The sequence below is a fragment of the Pongo abelii genome, chromosome 1 (genome assembly GCF_028885655.2).
Source record: "Pongo abelii isolate AG06213 chromosome 1, NHGRI_mPonAbe1-v2.0_pri, whole genome shotgun sequence".
Lineage (NCBI taxonomy): Eukaryota > Metazoa > Chordata > Mammalia > Primates > Hominidae > Pongo > Pongo abelii.
This window is the reverse complement of record NC_071985.2, coordinates 27,515,856-27,532,435: the sequence shown is the minus strand read 5'-3', so window position 1 is coordinate 27,532,435 and position 16,580 is coordinate 27,515,856. Positions and strand designations below refer to the sequence as shown.

General features: G+C 41.7%; 1 long non-coding RNA gene across 1 annotated transcript in view; it reads left to right on the top strand.

Moving 5' to 3' along the window:
• Positions 1-15,628, top strand: part of LOC129060154 (uncharacterized) — a 39,530-nt gene extending 23,902 nt beyond the window's left edge. The window contains exon 4 of the long non-coding RNA XR_008526605.2: positions 14,499-15,628. This is a non-coding gene — a long non-coding RNA (uncharacterized LOC129060154). The remainder of the gene's footprint in view (positions 1-14,498) is intronic.
• Positions 15,629-16,580: the final 952 nt, after the last annotated feature.

Genomic DNA, 16,580 nt, shown 5'->3' with positions numbered 1-16,580 from the left:
GGTAGGCAGAATAACAGCCTCCCAAAGATGTCCATATACTCATCTCTGGAACCAGTGAAATCATTTCCTTACACAGGAAAAGGGACTTTAGAATTGTGATTGAGTTAAAGACCTCGAGATGAGATTATACTTGATTACTGGGTTGGCACGATCTAATCACTCCGGTCCTTAAAAGAAGAGAAACGGCCAGGTGCAGTGGCTCACGCCTGTAATCCCAGCACTTATGGAGGCCGAGGCGGGCGGATCACGAGGTCAGGAGATCGAGACCAACCTGGCCAACATGGTGAAACCCCGTCTCTACTACAAATACAAAAATTTGCTGGGTGCGTGCCTGTAGTCCCAGCTACTTGGGAGGCTGAGGCAGGAGAAATACTTGAACCTGGGAGGTGGAGGTTGCAGTAAGCCCAGATCGTGCCACTGCACTCCAGCCTGGCAACAGAGCGAGACTCTGTCTCAAAAAAAAAAAAAAGAACCTTTCCCAGCTGTGGTCACAGGCAGATATGACTACAGAGGAATGCTCAAAGAACAGTGACAATGCTGGCCTTGAAGATGAAGGAAGAAAGTCGTGAGCCAAGGAATATAGGTGGCCTCTAGGAGCCAGAAAGGGTAAGGAAACAGATTCTCCACTAGAGCCTCCAGAAAGGGGCATAGCCCTGTGACAACTTGATGTTTGCCACCTAGACCTGTGTCAGGCCTCTAACCTAACAACTGTAAGATAAATTTGTGTTGTTTGTCAGGTCAGATCCCTATTAACTTTAATAGGGATGGCAACAGCTTCAAGAGGCTGAGGAAGAGAACTGGAGCCAGCGAACGAGACACAGGGTTTTATTTAGGGGAACCTACATACAGGGACAGTCCAGTGGTGGCAAACTGAATGGTAGAACCAAAGCCCCTTACAAAAAGAATGCAGTTTATATAGCACTTTCAGTTAGCACCCTCCCCTGGCCACCTCCACATGGCAACCCTCATTTCTTAAGTTATTGCTCTCAGGTGTGTCTGTCATCTACAAGGTGTGCCTGCCATACAGGGGATGCCTAAGTTAAGTGATTGCTCTCAGGTGTATCTACCATACATGTTTTAAACCATCACGTCTGCACTAATACATATATATATTTTTTGAGATGGGGTTTCGCTCTTGTTGCCCAGGCTGGAGTGCAGTGGTGTGAACTCGGCTCACTGCAACCTCCACCTCCCGGGTTCAAGCAATTCTCCTGCCTCAGCCTCTGGAGTAGCTGGGACTACAGGCACACACCACCATGCCTGGCCAATTTTTTTGTATTTTTAGTGGAGATGGGGTTTCACCATGTTGGCCAGGCTGGTCTTGATCTCCTGACCTCACATGATCCACCCACCTCAGCCTCCCAAAGTGCTGGGATTGCAGGCATGAGCCATCACACCCAGCCAATAATTTTTTTATAGCAGCGATAGAAAAGGAATACATCTTCTCAGTTAAAAAGTTTTAGTACTTGCTGCTAAGGAGAAATAATTTTTCTCTATCATCAATACTTATTAATCTCTCTGTCATTGAATTGTATATATCCTAGCTGAACCTGGTTTCCTCCAATGCAAAGTGAGATGATGTTATCTGACCTAACGGATATGTTTTAAGAATTTAAATGAGAGTCCACATGTAAAACGCACGTCATATATTACAACACTCTGGTGAAGAATTAACTGCTGGCAGTGACATTTTCTTGTCCTAGTCATTGCAGGTGTAAAGATAAGTGCTTTTATCTCAAAGACTTCCCATATTTTTGGGAGGAAGAACTACCATTGCTAGTAAAGATCCTGGCAGTTCTTTGCCTAATGGCAATTTCTGAAAACAGTCACTGAAGATCTGATGGGGAGACGTCTCAGTCATGGGTGATTTCAAGAAAGATAATTTTTGAGTGGACTTTGAAAGAAGATTGGGATTTCATCAGAAGAGTGGAGTGTGAGTAAGGATCCCAAGAGTCAGGCACCATTGTGAAAAACAGCCTAAGAAAAAACTGAAGAATACTTTTGGGCAATATAATCGGTATCAATCATAATTGACCTTGACTGATGTTCTAAGTGTTCTAAGAACTTTGAAAATGATAAGAGCAGAGGGTGTAAAAAAATCTGCCTTCATTTTCCATGATTTCTCAGTTTTGTGACATTTTTTGATCATTTCACCAATTATTATTAAAACTCTCTGTTTGCTTGCATGCCAGAGTTCATCCTGAGTTTTCCTCCCAGTCTTATTTGCAGATTTCTCTTTCTCTACTACCTCTTTAAAGGGTGGCATTCCTTAGGTTTTCTTTGGCCCTTTTCACCTTTTCTTTATGCTCTTCATTGGGGATCTCAATCACTCTCCCTGTCTCAACACAACTTTTGGACCAGGATTCTCAATCTATGGCTAGAGGTCAGAGCTCACCAGAGTATCTTTTCTGTTTTGCTAATTGCCTGCTGGACATGTCTGCCTCAGTGTCTGCTGAGGCCCTCGGGTTCTATCCGTCCATGACTCTCTTTCCTTCAATCTGTTTTTCCTCTCTTGTTTGTTTACCTCCCATGGCTGAGTGGATGCTGGTGGCATTTATTAAACCAGAAACCTTGAAGTTGACCTCAGTTCCTCTCTTTTCTTTGTTTTATGTATTAATGCCAATCACAGCCTGGGTCCTGTTGATTCTGGTTTTTTGTTGTTTTTTTTTTTGGAGACAGAGTCTTGCTCTGTCACCCAGGCAGGAGTGCAGTGGCGTGATCTTGGCTCACTGCAACCTCCGCCTCCTGGGGTCAAGCAATTTTCCTGCCTCAGCCTCCTGAGTAGCTGGGACTACAGGCATGCACCACCATGCCTGGATAATTTTTGTATTTTTAGTAGAGACGGGGTTTCCCTATGTTGACCAGGCTAGTCTTGAACTCCTGACCTCAGGTGATCCGCCCACCTCGACCTCCCAAAATGCTGGGATTACAGGCATGAGCCATCACCCCCAGCCTGATTCTGCTTTTCTTCACCTCCCTTATCCAGTTCCTTCTCTCAAAATCCACAGCCACCTTCTTGACTCAGGACTTGGTCATTTCTTACATGGACCACTGGGGTAGAGGACTAATAGTCTTAAGTCCACTGCCTGTCTTGTTCTTTTCAGGTACCTTCCAATGTACAGGTGTAGTAATCTATCAAAATAAAAACTGACATGTACTGTCCGCTCATAAAATCCTTTTCTGGCACCCTGAGGCCTAAGCCTAAAGGCCTTTAGTATGTCATGTAAGATCCTACATCATCTAGCCCGGTTCTAACTCTCTGGTCCTATCTCTCAGCATCTTATCCTCAAGTCCTGTTAGGTGAAAAGTCCCTGTAAATCTCAGGCCCTCCTCTGCAAGGAATGTCCTTTTCTGCCTTCTCTCTTACCCATATAGCTTTGTAAAGACTCAACTCAAATACTACCTCCACCATAAAGTCTCCCATGACCGTCTGCCCTAAATATAACTAGCCACTCTCTTCTTTGAGTTTGCCACCTTAACCTTGTATACATTTCTGGCATATAGCAGAATTTTCAGCGTTTACATCACACTTAGTGGTTTACATGCCCTTCTTCCCCTTTTCTCTGTAAGCCTTTTGGACACAGAAACTCACTCTTCTTCATTTTGAAAACCCCAACAGAATATCTGGCACAGAGTTTGGGGCATCCATCAGGAAGAAAGAAAAATAAAAACAAAAAACGGGAAGGCAGAATGGAAGGACATAGGCAGGATAAGAAGGCAGGCAGGGAGGAGCTGTGTGGCAGCAGTTCTTGGAGTGACAGTGAAATGGAGAGCAGGGAATCTCGTTAGGAGGTTAACCTGAGGGTGCAGGTACACGAGGACGAGGCCTGGACCAGTTTCGTGGCATGAAGAGTGGACAGAAAGCACAGGACATGAGGAGGACTGCAAAAAAAGAAAGAAAGAAAAATAAATTAAAAAAAAGGACAGAATGTAGGGCAGAGTGTTGCCTTGCTAAGCCCCTGAGTGGTGGTCTTTAAGCGCAGAAGAGCTCTGTCTGAAAAATCATACCATGAACTGAGATTCCAATGTTCCACTGTGGGCTTCCCACTAGAACAACACATGGATTTTTCAAACCATCAAAAGGTAATTTAAAACAGCAGAACCCATGCATTATTGCTTTGTGAGTCACAGGGCTCTTCATTAAAATAAGTTTGTCACACATCTGGTCAGTATTTAGACAAAATGACTTTTGCGTTTAGTATTAGGATTGAGATAACCATTTGCACGTAGGTTTTGGTAGTAGTTTGGATTTGTTTCTGGAAAAATCAACCAAGTCACAGTGTCAGAGGGACACCGAGCGCAATGCTTTCTGTTTCATTTATTGACCAAGGGCACCCCTATCCCAAGCCACAGCCTCTGGGACACTCACACAGCTTAATTCTGAGAGACAGCCCTGCCACTGCCGCTTACCGTCCACACCGAAGACTGCACAAGCCCAGGCCAGGCTCCTGGGCCATGTACTCCTCTGCCACAAAGATGGTGAACTCCATTTCCTCTCTGCCCCAAACCTGCAGTCAGCAGGATTTCAAAGACCAGACTCCTGTGGTGCCTCCTCCCTCTTAAGGAAGCAGCAGTCCTCCAGTTCCATGGAAGTGTGTCTCACAGAAAATCCACCCTTGTGATAGGAATTCAAGCTCCTCAGTGTTGTCACTGAAATGCCAGATAATTCTGAAATGAGCCTTCAATGAGCCGTGTTGAATCTGACCCAGATAATCTACTAGAAGCACAAACAAGTAAGGGGCTTGAGGTGCGGGACACAGAACTGGCCACTGCTTCCCTCTGGGCCACAGAGAGAGGGTCAAGCCTTCAACAATGACCCTGCCCATGGGTCAAGGCCACAGGAAGCTGAAGGTGACAATGGGAGCAAAGAATGGGCTTTTCTCTCTCCCATCTGGAAGCACCATCTCCCTCCTGAAACTCCCCCTGCCCTTGCACCTCTGCTCTGCTGTCCCCCTCCCTGCCCCTGGCTTTTTTTTTTTTTTTTTTCTGGAAATGCTCTGCTGTCATTTCCAGCTCTTATTACAGTTTGCTAGCTGGGTGACTCTAAGTAAGTTGCTTATATTGTTTGATAAGAAGATGAGGATAAAAGTATTAACCTGGATTATTATAAGGAATAAATAGCTACTGTTTTACAGATGAACCTAGATAGGTCAGTACCTGGCACACAGAGGATTTAATAAATACCATTTCTTTCTTGACTAGTATGTAGCACTGTGGTTAGGAGTGTGGACTCTGGAGTGAGACAGTCTAGGTTAAAATCCAGCTCTGCTAAACTACTATAGCTATGTGACCTTACATTCATTTCTTAACTTCTGTTCACCTCAGCCTTCTCCTCTATAAAATGGGGATAAGAATCACACCTACTTCAATAGGGTATTATAAGGATTAACTAAATTACCGTATGCAACCTGCTTGGAATAGTACTGGGTTATGCAAAATAAGCATCGCAAAGCTTAGCTCTTATTATTATTCTCCTCTTTACATAGGTATGATTCATTTAAGCAGTTTCATGGAGCCAACAGAACATTACTCCGTCCATAGAAGGTACTCAATACCTCCCTGTGATTTAAATGAAGGAATGGAGGAATCTCTTTTCAACATTGGGGGTACTTTATAATGTATTTTATAAAATTGTCATTCAGACAGGAAGTATTTTCCGAGGGTCTTTTATATACCACACACTGTGCTGGGTTCCAGGGACACTGTACCTCACAAAGTAGGCAAAGCCTCTGTTCCAAGACTTGCTATCTGGTTCTAAAAGTCTTCACTATTCTATAGTCCTGCTGCCTTGCTTAGCAAATGAGGACACCAAGGCCCAACCAAAACAAGGCATTTCTGGGAGGCAGTTACTTGTGGACATGTCTCTTATTTTTAGGACTCGTGTGTCAAGACCTCATTTGGTGGTCTGTTGAGTGTCTTGTTCCAATGCCTTTCTTTCTTTCTTTTTTTTTTTTTTGAGACTGAGTCTCCCTCTGTCACCAGGCTGGAGTGCAGTGGCGTGACATCGACTCACTGCAACCTCCAACTCCCTGGTTCAAGGGGATTCTCCTGCCTCAGCCTCCCGAGTACCTGGGATTACAGGCACACACTACCTCGCCCAGCTAATTTTTGTATTTGTAGTAGAGATGGGGTTTCACCATGTTGGCCAGGATGGTCTCGATCTCCTGACCTCGCGATCCACCCACCTCGACCTCCCAAAGTGCTGGGATTACAGGTGTGAGCCACTGTGCCCGGCCTCTGATGCCCTTCTTTGTGAGGGAATCAATACAACCTGGTGGAAAGAGCTGGGCTCTCCAGTGAGACAAAACCTGGTTCTGCCATGTACCAATTGTGCCAGTGGGCAACATACTTAAACTCTCATGGCTTCAGTTCTTCACCTGTACAATGGAATAGCTGCCTCTGCTGTGTCAGTAAGAGTCTCTTTGTATTGCAGAGGCTACAGACTGAGAGCTGGGAGACTCACATGTCTCACATGGTGTCTTTATTGTGTTTAATCGATTGAATTCATGACAGACATTTAACATTTGGGAAATTTTCTATGAAACCTAGATTTCTGGCTTCTTTTGACAAGTCAGAAGGTCTGGAAGCAACACCAAGCTGGAGTGAACAGCTGCCTCTGGGATGGGACATGAATCTTTCAATGTGGCACAGTCCCCACCTTCCTCCCTCCATTGCTTACACCTGGACTGCTCCATTCATTAACCCACTCTGTCTGCATGGAAGTTTTCAGGGCCTGCTGTACGGATGATAGCTTTATAGGGGGATGTTATTGTAAACAATCAGGGTGTTTCCCTGACTGGTGAATGCTCACTGAAATGTTTGCCTCTGCTGTGGATATGCAGAGCATGCTTTCTACAGACATCTTTCTCCTTTCAGCTTCATAGGAGATTTAGGCGGCATGGTGATGGTAGGAGAAAGATGTGGCAGTATAGATGCATCAATGTAAATATAAAAGTAATAGAAATGCATCCATGTAAATATAAAAGTAGCTGACTGCAGCAGCCATTAGGAAAGAACAGAGGAGGGCAAGGGAAAGAAGAGCTCTACCCTGAGAAACCAGGGGCTGTTAAGATGCGGTGTGCTGGCTGGGGCGTCGTGAGGAATGGCAGTTTGGCAGACCACTTTATCTCCTTCCTTCCTTCCTGGGGCCAACATGAGTCTTATTTATAACTTAGTTCTCAGAGTCCCTTCATGTTAAATCAGTAACTGAGTAGCCTGCAGGGCTAAGAGTGGAAAGTAGCTTTCTAGAGATCTAGATTACAAAGCTGCATGGTGCAACAGAAAGAGTCCTAAACAAGGGGCCAAAAACTGAGAGCCAGTCCTCATTCAGGCTCTTGATCTGTCATGGATTGGTTGTGTCTCCATTGTAAGTCATGTAGCATGAGTTAGGGTGTTTACATCCACCTACCTTAGGAGAGGCTGTAATAAGATAACTCTAATAAGATAACTGTATATATATGTGTATATATATATATGTATATATATATATAGAGAGAGATGTTGGGCTATATATATATATATACATATATATAGAGAGAGATCAATTATACACTGATTATCTATCTATATATATCTTATTAGCATCTAATACATATAAATACACATACATACATATAAATGCACTGTGGAGAGTATCCAAAGTATATGAGAGTTATTAGAGATGTAATTGTCTATGAGGATCCATGCTGACCAGACAGAAATCTGGGTCCAGGGCCATGAGGTGAGGGAGGGCATTGGGGCTCGTTACTATAGCATCTGCAGAGAAGCCAGGCATTTGTGCTGGAGGTAATCAGGGCAGAACTTTATTACCCCAGTAAAAGATGCAATATTAATAGCCAAAAAATAATTTTAAGGAAATTGATTTATTGAGTCCATATAAGGTATTTGGAGGATGAAAGTACCTGAAACCATTCATATGAGGAACATATGAACAATGATGTGTGGCCTGAAAAAGGGAAGAAGAAGGGAAAGATAACCAGAGGCTGTCTTTAAACATGACTCATGTCATATGGAAGAAGAATTTGACTCAGCTAGCCACAAAAAGAAACTTAAGATCAATATCAGAAATTATAAGTGTGCTGATTTTTCTCATTTATTGATTTATTTTTTTCATCTATCTAAAATAGCAATTAAGCAGGCAAGCTCAAAGCTACACACTTGCATTAAATCCCTACATTGTCATTAGCTAGCATGTGACCTTAGGCAATTTGTTTAGTCTCTGAGTCTCTTTTGTTCAATTCTGTTAAAATAGAGATAAAAATAATACTTATCACAAAGGGCTATTTTGAGAATTAAATGAGTCAATGCGGGGATGGCTATTGGTATAGGGTTTGGTATATACTAAGCATACAATAACTGTTAGCTATTATCATTCAATAAGCACTTAGTATGTGCCAGATTCTATACTAGATGTTGGGCTGACAAAGGTAAATAGGGCACAGTCACTCTCCAAGAACTTTCTAATCTAAAAGCGAATCAATATCTACAAGAATAATCCTGAGAAAGAAATGTCTGCATCTGGAGAAGGGTCCGTTTCCCATGAGCAACTGTTTTCACACAAAGGCTGATCAACTGCTTGGCAAGATGGAACAGAAGGAACTCAAGCTTCAGAAAGTCCCTTGGATTGGATCATTTTTAAGGTGTCTCCTAACCCCAAAAGTCTCTAACTCTAAATTTCTTCCCAGAGACAGTGAATATCTATGTTCTAATTCATAGTCAGATAATAGGGTAGGGGGATGGAGACAGCTTAGCCCTCCACTGAAGTCCAAGTCGAAGCCTGATAGGGGAGCAGAGCTTGTGTGCCTGACCATGCTGCAATCACTAAGTCTTATCCTGAACTTTGGTCCCATGTCTCAAGGCAGTGACCTCCCTGTCAGGCAGGGGCCAGCCACAACTCCTCTTATCATGGTGAGTACATGAGGGGCTGCGAGAGCCTCTGAAATGGTCTTGACCCTGTCTACAATATTTCATACCTGCCATTCACTGAGGTTTTGTTTACTCTAAAATTATGGGGAGGGTGACATTGTGCTTGGAACATTTGATGAATATGTTCCCTGAATCCTCACCCAACAAAAATTCACTTTGAAAAGAGAGCCTGAATTTAGGAATGTGTCTTGATTACGGGTTGCAGCCTGGCTTGCACTTTTGCCTCTTCTCTGTGATCCTTCCTTGGAAGCTATGACCAACAGCGTAACACTGACTTAGACCAGCAAGAAAACTGTTCAAAAAAGCTACCATTTAGTCCTTCAACCTCCCAATGCCCTCAGCACTAACCAACACATAACCTCAAAATATGCAGTGAGCATTCACCAGTCAGGGAAACACCCTGATTGTTTACAATAACATCCCCCTATAAAGCTATCATCCTTTTGTTAGCTGTCCAAGAATTCAGAAATACACAAACTAGAATAAAAAATACATAAAAGCTTTTTGTATTTAATTTGTAGTTTATAATAAGTTTATTTTTAATTAATGTAATTAGCCTAATTGTGTATTTCATGTCCACAAAAATCTTCAGTATTGGTATGTTTGAGTTCCCAATCCTATTAACAAACCTTTTAATCCATACAGACCAAATCAAATAACTTAGCATTTGTTTCAGTATTATCCTTTAGTGTTCTTCATGCTTCATGAATGTTGGTCTCAACTCCTGAATGAGATGAGAATAGTGTTTTCAAAGTGGGAATCATACATCATCCCTTGAAATTCATTTCATCCTTATCATAGTAATAACAATTATTGACTAAATTTTAGTGGAGCCAGGAACTGGGCTAAGAGGTTTACATACATTTTCTTATTTTAATTCTTACCTCAATTGGTAAAATAGTTATTATTGTATCCATTTTACAAAGAAAGAGGCTGGAGCTCATAGAAACTAAGTATCGTGGCCAACTTTAAGAATACTAGTAAATTGCAAAACTGGAACACAAACCCAGATCTGTGGGATTCAAATGCCCATCCACCTACTCCATTATGCTGCCTCCAGCCCGTGCTGGACACAAAGTAAATTTTTCATAAATAATAAAATGATAATGACTCAGGCAGTTTTCTGGCAAGAAAGGCTACTATGACCCACTCCACTGGATATCTGTATATTGAGCAGGTTAAAATAGGCAAGAAGAGTCTTTGTGATTCTATTTCTTGGAAGTCCAAAATTTAGACAGAAAAAAATATGAGATCATTATGTATAAAGAATCTTCATTTAGGAAAGGTTATATGTTGGATAAAGTAAAAAGAAATATGTTTACCCAATTAAAACTGGTCTTGGTTTAGAAAGGCTGAGATTTGAATGCAATGTGTTGGAATATATTAGGAGTTTGGGTGTGGTGAGATAGTGATGGTGGGGAGATATATTTACAAAATAAACTTCTTAAGTTAATATGGATTCTATTATCTGTTGTCCTTTCTTCTTTTTTTTCAAAAAAAAATGAAAACAGACCCACAGACTGTTCTATTCTGCCTTGAACTTTAGGGGTGAATTGTAAGCATACTTTGAATATATTTTAGGCAAGCCTATGAAATATGGCCAAGTTCATGATACTCTGAGACTAAAAGTATATTGCCTTATCTCCCCCTCATGCCAAATGAACAGAAAAGAAACTTGTTCTTTTTTTAGCTTTTTATTTTGGATTTGTTGAATTGGCTTATTTTCAAATCTTGAAAGCAATACTTTTTACATTATTTTTGAAACCTCTTCTTAAAGATATCTCACCACTTAAAAATGAAATTTTAGAAGGGACAGGAAAATGCAAAAGCATTGTTCTTGACTTTTAGGTTTTCAGAGTTTCTAGTGCTGGTGTCTTGCCTGCTCTGAACGGTCATGGGGATCCTCCGGATTATAGTCACTTTGGGAGCAGTGGCCACAACAAGCACAAAGCTGTAAATCTCTAGAGTAAGGGGCAATCAATGGGTGCTTCACTGAAAAATTAAAAATATTTATATTATAGGAGGAAACAGGAAAAAGAAATGTTAGAAAACAGTCAAAGTTTTAAAAAGCCAAAGTCAAAAAAAATTAAAAAATGGGGTGGGGAGAAGGAAAGTATCAAAAGCTTTGCCATCACCTGCCCACTGAAGTGAGGATAAAATGTGGGGGAGATAGGGTGATGGGGAACTATGCTTGAATTGGGGGCTGAATTTTATGCAGACTTATCACATTCCAGGGATGTGAAAAGGTGGTTGAGACTAAATCTTCCCATCCTAATGCTATGCAAAGATCTAGCATCTCTCCTACCAACTATAAAATGCCTGGAAGAAGGCCTCGACATAACAGTGCGGTAAAGCCTGGAGATTTTATACGTAATATTCAGTTCTGGTTGAAAAGCAAAGGTAGCATAATAGGTAGAAGACATTTTGCTGAGGAAGGAATCTTAATTGGAGGTTGGAAGTTGGCAGACAAAAATTCATTCATTCATTCATTCATTTGAAAAATATTTGTTGACTATCCAGTAGCTCTCAGGTCATAGGCCAGGCACTGAGATTATATCTACGAGTAATATGTAGTCTAGGTAGTCAAGAAGCTCCCCTTCTGGATAAGGGGAAGCATCAATATGTGGGCACTGATTATGCAAAGTGCTAAGATGTAGGATAAAAGTATAAAGTTCCAAGAACACACTTGGGAGGGTAATAAATGCAGCTGTGAGGGTCCCGTAGGGACTGAGGTGGCACGTTTCATATCAGCAACACATCTCAATGAAACTCTGTTGTTCTCTAAGGTTAATAGGTATGCAATGAAGTAATTTTAAAAATTGTATATGTGTGTATGTGTTTATGCATGTAAAATGACCTCGAACAGAAAGATAGCTAGTGAGATTGTGATATTTAAATATTGGGTGATTTTATAATTCTCTTTATATATCTTTATAAATTTCACATGTTTACTATGAAACTATAAGGAAAGAATTAACACAGAAGAACTGGGTGCTCAGTCATTGCATGTCCCTAGAGGGCCTAAAACCATGATTCACACTTGGCTAGCCCCTGGCATTTTCATATTGTGTATGCCTGGAGAATGGGGCATGCTGTACATGTCAAGATTTGTCATTGTTGTTTACCAAGATTTATGATGTACCTGGTTTCATTTTGGGTCCTGAGTTTTGATTACTGTGACTGGTAACAAACAAGTATGTGCCTATATGACCAGCCCCCACTAAAAGCCTCAGTCCCTGAAACTAGAATGGACTTCCCTAGACAGAGACACTCTGCACATGCACCTGTAATTTATTTCTAGAGAAAACGCATGTTCTGTGTAGCCCCACATGGTCAAGGATTCAGAAGCCTGTGTCTGACCTCTGTAGACTCTACCCAATGCATATCCTTCTCCTGCTGCTATAATAAACCTTAGCTGTGAATCTAATGAGTCCTTCTAGTGAATCATGGAACTCAAGTTGGTCTTGGGATCCCTGAAACAGTAACCCAAAAGATGTATTAAGTAGCCATTATGAACCAGAGAGTCAGTATGGTAGTCACGGTAGGATAAGGGAAGATGAGGGTGTTAGATATGACACTGTACTTTATTACTCTCATCTAAGGTAAAGTAAAACTCTTACTTGTTTTAAGAAAAATTCAATCTGCTTTTAAACCCTCACTGGTCAAGGTAACTGCAAAAGTACAATGTTTATCGTGACATGTTTAGGGAAGGCCGTTTTTTCTTTTAGAGCCATGTAAGAATCTTGAAGGCCTTACCTAGTCCAGGTTTCTAGAAAGGGCCTGTGGCCTTTAGTCCACACTGGTTATTGATGACCTGCTTATTGCCCTTTGAAGGTGAATAGCTCTGCTGTCATCTGCCAAATTAGGGAACAGGAATGTCTGCTCAGGTAGTGAGCAACCTCCCAGAGTGAACAAGAAACCATTTCCATCTGAGAGCCTGACCTCCCTTCAGGATCTCTCATGGAAGCCAGGTGCTAGGTCCCACTACTTAACAGAAACTATAGAACCCTACCTCTTCTCAAAAAAAGCACTTCCCTTCTCATGCAAGAATATTCTATTCATTCCAAACCCTGGATCCCCTGTGCTCGGAAAACTTTTCCTCTAATTTGTACAGATGAGATTTGCTATCAGAAAACTCCTTAGAGGTCATCTTCTGGGAGTCTGGCAACATCTGCTTTGGGCCCTCTACCACAAAAGCCACTAATAACTACTCAGTCAAGACAATGCATACAAAGGTTTGGGTCTCTTCTTAGAATGTAAAGCGGGGAAAACGTACATCAGCAAGAACAACACAGACCATTAATCTTGTTGCAAATTACCTTGTTACATTAGGAAGACTCATTCTCTACCTAATAATGGCAATTAGTCTAGTAGATAAATTACTATATGTATTAGGATTCTCCAGAGGAACAGAACCAACAGGACACACACACACACACACACACACACGCACTAGGGAATTGGCTCACACGATTCTGGAGGCTAAGAAGTCCCACAGTGTGCCATCTGCAAGCTGGAGACCCAGGAAATCTGGTGATATAATTCAGTCTTAGAAGGCCTGAGGACCAGGAGAGCCAATGATGTAAATCACAGTCCCAGGGTGAAAGAAGAGGATATGAAATGTCCCAGCTCAAACAGAGAGGCAGGAATAAAAGGGGTGAATTCCTCTTCTATCTACCTTTTGTTCTACTTAAGTCCATAACAAATTGCATGATGCCCAACCACATTGGGAAATCCATCTACTTTACTAAATGTTTTCATTGAAATGCAAATCTCATCTAGACACATCCTCACAGACACACCAAGAGACAATCCTTAATCTGAGTACTTTATGGCCCACTTAAATTGACACAAAATAAATCATCACACTATGGTACAAAGTAAAGTATTGCAAGCCTTATAATAAATATATACGAAACAGCATGTGAGACAGAAGAGAATGGGGAGACAATGTAGAGGTGCTGATGAGCCTCCACGGGTGGGCTGGACTTTCACCAAGAGAGGCCACTCACTGTCATTGTCCAGATTCACCCAAGAACCCACAGTTCAACAACAGCACCAGAAACATAATTACCATCAATTAAAGCCAAAGGTCTATTTTCACAAAACGAGGACCTAGAAGAATATCTTTTTGAAGTGGAATCATAGAAAGAATACTAATCCACTGGGCTTTACCTTTACTATGGACATAATTTTAAAAAAAAGGAAAAAAGAATAACTTGTGTGGGGTAGGAAGGAGCTTTCAATCTAGTTCAAGGTTCTTCCTTGATATCAGTATTACTGGCTGTCTGAAGAGTCGGTGAGAAACATTACCACCATTCCTTGGAGGTCTGTAAGACTAACATGGTTACCCGTGGGCTTCTGGCAGAGCAGAAAAGACACCAACTTCAAGGTCTGAGAAACCTTCACCCCTGCTGAGTGGTTTTGGGAAAGTATCACCCCCTGATCCTGTGGTTCTCACATAAAGCAAATACATTATACCTATTTTTCAGGATACTTGTGAGGTTCAGAAATAATATCTGGCACATAGTGGGCACTCAATAAGTGACAGATAACATAATTTTCTCTTCTAGATGACACAGGCAACTTCTTGTCTGGGACCAGAGCACTGAGCTAAGAAATTTCCAAGAATATCCTCCAGGCCCAAGATTTTAGCCACTACTGAAACTGCTCTTCTGCTTGGACCCAATCCAAACTCCTGCAGGCAGCATGAGTGCAGTGAAGCCTTTCTACTGGCCCACACTATCTTTAGCCACCCCACTCCAAGTGGCTTGCCTGAGTCTCCTTACACACCACCTCTAGCCATTTTCCTCTTCACTCCACTATTTGAGTCCAATTTCCTCTGAAAAAGTATTCACTTAAATAGGTGGCATTGCACCAATTTCATTAATTGATCTGTGTCAATGTTCTAATGAGTGCTAATAAGTGGCCTGCTCAGGTAGGTGAACATCAAGTCATCTAACACTAGTAACTCAACATCCCAGGTAGTAAAAACATCAAGCACAATGCCAAAAGACCTCTTCACTCTAGAAGATCTTCTATAGGCCAGGGAAGAGGTTTTGTGGGAAACTTGGGGACCCATGGACATGCTCAATTTAGGACACTTCAGGATGCTTCTGTTGTATCTACCTGGAGAGATCAACCTGGAAAATAGTCCTGCTACTTTACCAGGACTACCAGCCAGCAGCTGTGCAAGAGAGTGCTCCAAGTCATACCACGGTCAGGCCAGATGGACAGGCCCAGAACCCTCATTCTGCAACCACTTTCTTAGTTCCAGGAATTTAAACTTTTGAAAAGGTAGAGTTTAGAGACACTCTGGGAATTATCTAAGTTGATCACTTTATTTTTTGTGAAGCTGATGCTCACATAAATGAGATGATTGTTAGGCCCTAGAATTAGTTAGGGCTGAGTTGAATTTGAAACCCAGGTTTTCTAGCACCTAAACCAGAATTCCTTGTGCTAGTTTATATACATATATATACACATGCATATATATACATATATCTTCATATATATGTATATATATGCATATGTGTGTATATATATAAATATATATATGCACCTTGTTATATATAAACTTTTGTATGTCTTACCTGTTCTAGAAGAGTCTCTGGTGGTGATGGACCAAAAGATCAAATCTGTAAATTATATTCCATTACCAAGAATCTAGGTAATTAACTGCCTAGAGCTCAGTCTGCCCAACTGTAAAATGAGCAGAATATTCCCTGCGTTGTTCTATGTTGCTAGGCTGTTACAAGAATAGATAGGAGTGTCTTGCACACAAAAAATGCTGAAAAAAATTGGCTAAAGGAAGAAAAGAAGGAAAGAGTTCAGAAAGTCAAAGTTCGCACATACACAAGTTATTAGAATTGATCACCATTCTCAGATTCAGAAGCTACTGGTAGTGTTCTCCCTAACCTCCAAGATTGGGAGAGCATTAGCCTTTATAGCTAACATTAGACAACAGAATGGCTTACTATTGGAGCTGGCAACCTGCATACTGCTACACACAGACCACTGAGACAGGCAACCTCCACACCTTCTACCAACTGCTGATGGGCTGTTGCTTAGACAACCCCACATCCTGGACCCGAGCTCCTAAACAGACCAAGAAAACTAGCAGTGCACTGAAGGTGGAGTAGACAGAGGGAGAAAGAACAAGCAGACCACCTAAAATGATGACCCTAAAGAAATGGAGTGCCTGAATGAATGGGACTGATGTCAATTTGGGAAAGGGGTAGGGAAAGAGAGGGGGAGAGAAAAAGGGGGAGGAAGGGGGGTGTGAAAGAGAGGGAAGGAGGGAGGAATAAAAAGAATATGAGAATTTAGGAGATTCACATACATATTTGAGACTCAAAGTAGTGACATGGAAGATCAACTTGAAGGAATATTCTAAACCCACAACAAATATCCAAATCTTACCATTGTTAGTACAAGGAGCCTGAAATAAAATTCCCTTGGGGTAAGATTGCACACAGGAGGCTATATCTTCTGTGCAGCTCCCCAAAACTTTAGCCACTGTGACTCATCCCAAGGGGAAGAATTTTGGCCACCTGAGTTCCTGACTTGGATTCTGACTGTGGCTTTCAGCCTTTGCATCATCCTGCATCTTAAGGATTGCTCTGTCTGTCTCTCCTTCTCTGTCCTGGGTGAGC